General features: G+C 44.4%; 1 non-coding gene across 1 annotated transcript; it reads right to left on the reverse strand.

The window, feature by feature from the left end:
* Positions 1-1,859: 1,859 nt before the first annotated feature.
* LOC144672786 (U6 spliceosomal RNA) lies at positions 1,860-1,967 on the reverse strand. The gene has a single exon (XR_013574174.1). It is a non-coding gene; the product is annotated as a U6 spliceosomal RNA (small nuclear RNA).
* Between the last annotated feature and the right edge of the window lie 1,666 nt (positions 1,968-3,633).

The following is a 3,633-nucleotide window of genomic DNA, read 5'->3' on the forward strand; positions in this document are numbered from 1 at the left end:
AGCACTTTAACGAATCCACTCCACATACTATGGATGTCCACCACTGTCTAATACAGCACAATTGAATGAGTCTGCAATTAGAACATCCATTACCAGACTAAAACATCTGGTGACCAGTACAAGTCATTCTGACTGATCTGTATCGTCATCTTCCCCTTCTGAACCTTCCATGTCATGTGTCAGATAAAAAACCCTGTTATTCCATTTAGGACAGTTCATCACATAATGATATTTCGAATCACATCTGAAGCACCTGTTTATCATTCCTCGGTTATTCCTGGGCCAGGATTTTTCGCTGAGTGGGTGGGTATGCACCTGACCCGCTTGAGCGTAAAATGACGCGCGATCATGTCGGGCGAGCGTCCCAATGTCATCGCGCAGTTGCGCGATATTTCGGTCAGCAGGCACACACAGGAGTTGGCAGAGCGCCCGTCGACAATTAAAATGCCTATTAAGGCCATTAATAATTCAAATGATTTAAATTTTTTGCTGCCCGTCCAACCTTACAGTTGGTGGGCAGGTGAAAAGGCCAGGTAGCCGTTGCATTTTTTGCGAAACCTCACCCATGGGCGGGATGAGGTTTTGATCCATGTCATTAAAAAATAAATTTTAAAATTCATCCTAATTTCTAACATAACCCTGCTCATGTGACAGTCACATGAAGGGCCATGTTAACACTTCAAAAATCTTTATTTTTTATTTTCAAAACTCTTCATCTCCCTGAGGCAGCTCTGTGCCTCAGGGAGCTTTTCCTTCTCCCACAGGCAGCACTGAGCGCTGCAGCACACATTTCATGTTGGGCGGGCCTTAATTGGTCCACCAGTGTGAAATCGTGGTCCGGCTCCGATCATGGGCAGAGGTCGGCTTCCCGACCACCCTTGCCAAGCCCGCCCGGCCCGTTAAGGGCAAAATTCTGCCCCTGGGGTTTATTCTCCTGCCAAAGTTGCCCAATTCCTGTTGTCTGTTAGAGCTACCAAAAGGGTTTCTATCCTCATTTGTTTGTGGTGCTTCTTTATTATTGATGCTTGCACCCCATATCTAAATGCTCTTGAAATACTTCTAGCATCAAATCCTCCACCAGTGTTACCACTGAATGTTCTATTGGTGCCATGAAAGTGACTGGAAATGAATGTTTTCCCAGAAATTTTTTTAAAGTTTCAAACATCTGTTCCAAAAGCGTTTCTCTCTCTCAGAATCTAACTCCATCAAGACCAGGAGCCTAACCATGTTCAACACTTTATCACAGTCCAACAATTTGAAGGCAAGCAATGAATAGGGATCTCCAAATAGAATTTCTGCAATCTGTTATTTCAGTTGTTAAATTCCATGATCTATTCCTCTATGGAATAACTATCCATCCTTCTAAATTTATCAAAATCTGACCATGCCTCATATGCAGTTAACAGGTCATCTTCCTTTTAAATTTTGTCCAATTGATGAGCCTCTAGCTCTGAAAATACTTTACACTTGCTCCTGCTTCTGTTGGGAAGCAATGCCAAGGCCATACCCTGCTTTTTCTTTGGTAAGGATGTAACCCTTGTCCACATATTCACTTCATTCTTCCATTGGCCATAAGATTCAACTTCACAGAAGAACGGTGGAAAATCATATCCTGATACTTGGTTTCAGCCATTCTTCTCAAAAATAACTCTGATAACAATCTTTTGTCTGAAAAGGTATCTTAGTTTCCAGTCTTCACCTCTAGGCTAACCATCCTCAGCTACCAATGTTATTTGGACCCATGCCAGTTGATGAAGTTAAAACTAAGACACAGCTGCTTTCTTTGCTGGAGAGTTTATTGACTTAGTTCAAAGTCAACACTACTCCTAACCCCCAGTATCCCAACTAACCCCATTTATAATTTCTTTGAACGCTTCACGAATTTTGCGTGTCATCCTTGCGTAGGGGCCATGCTAATCTTCTCTGTATCGTTCCAATTTTAGTATATGTGCTGCCGAAGCGAGCACCCATCACCTATTTAACAATGTAATTGCCATTAAACCATAACAATGTAATTTCCATTAAACCATAATAATGTAATTAATAAGACATGAACAACTGTGAATGCTGCAGTACTGACAGATCTGGTGTCCTTGTACATGAATTACAAAAAGTCAGCATGTAGGTACAGCAAGTAATTAGGAAGGTAAACAGAATATTGGCCTTTATTGCAAGGGAGGTGGAGTATAAAAGTAGGGAAGTCTTGCAACAGCTGTACAGGGCTTTGGTGAGTCCACAACTAGAGTACCGTGTACAGTTTTGGTGACCTTACTTAAGGAGGGACATAGTTGCAGAGAAGGTTTACTAGGCTGATTCCTGGGATGAGGGGTTTGACTTATGAGGAAAGGTTGAGCAGGTTGGGTCTACACTCATTGGAGTTTAGAAGAATGAGAGGTGATCTTAATGAAACATATCAGATTCTGAGAGGCCTTGGCAGGATAGATGCTGAGCGCAGTTTCCTCTCAGGGAATCTAGAATTAGAGGGAACAGTTTCAAAATAAGGGGTCTCCAGTTTAAGACTGAGATGAGGAGAAATCTCTTCTCAAGAGGGTTGTTAGTGTTTGGAATTCTCTGTCAGAGAGCAGTGAAGGCTGGGTCATTGAATATATTCAAGGCTGTGTGATTGGACAGAATCTTCGGGGGCGGGGCCCGCTCACCGAGACGTAAAATGATGTGCAGTGACGTCGGGCGTGCGTCCTGACATCACCGTGTGTCATTCAGATTTTCAGTTCGCCGAACTGTCAAACTCTTTCAAGTTATCAACAGTCACAGATTGCAACTCTCCCGAGTACAATCACAGTTCTTGGTTTTCCGGGAGTGGGACATGAACCCACAACCCTCTGATTCAAAGGCGAGGGTGCTATGAACTGAGCCACAGCTGACACCTCTCACTTCAGGAAACTCTTTCGAGTTACCAACAGTCACAGATTGCAACTCTTTTCGAGTACAATCACAGTTCTTGGTTTCCAGGAGTGGGACATGAACCCACAACCCTCTGATTCAAAGGCGAGGGTGCTATGAACTGAGCCACAAGGCCAGTTAACTATCAATTGAAACAATAAACTGAGCTGCCTGTCCGACGTCAAGGTTGGGGGGCTGGCAAAGAGCCAAGGTGGCCTTTGCATTTTTCATGGAACCTCATCCAGAGGTGGGATGAGGTTTCATGAAGGTTTTTAAAAGTTTGAAAATTTTTAAAATAAAATTCATAGACATGTCCCAGCTCATGTGAGAGTTTCACATGAGGGGGCATTCCTTTAATAAAATTTTTTTAAGTTAAACTAATCTCCCTGAGGCAGTTCTGTGCCTTGGGAAGATTTCTGTGCTCTTTCGCGCGCATGCGCAAAAGAACCAGGCAACCCCCTGCCCCGCCGCCTGCACAGATAGCGCTCAGCACTTCCGGGCGTGTGTCACGCTGAGCGGGCCTTAATTGGCCCACCCATGTAAAATGGCGGCACCCAGCTGATCGCGGGTGGTGATCGGCTGCGCGCGTGCCCGCTCCCGCACAACCCCCCCAACGGGGAGAAAATTCTCCCCATTGAATATATTCGAGGCTGGGTCATTGAATACATTCGAGGCTGGGTTAGACAGAGTTTTGATTGACAAAGGAGTCCAGGATTAGCGAGGGACAAGGCA

Source organism: Cetorhinus maximus, chromosome X (genome assembly GCF_964194155.1).
Source record: "Cetorhinus maximus chromosome X, sCetMax3.hap1.1, whole genome shotgun sequence".
Lineage (NCBI taxonomy): Eukaryota > Metazoa > Chordata > Chondrichthyes > Lamniformes > Cetorhinidae > Cetorhinus > Cetorhinus maximus.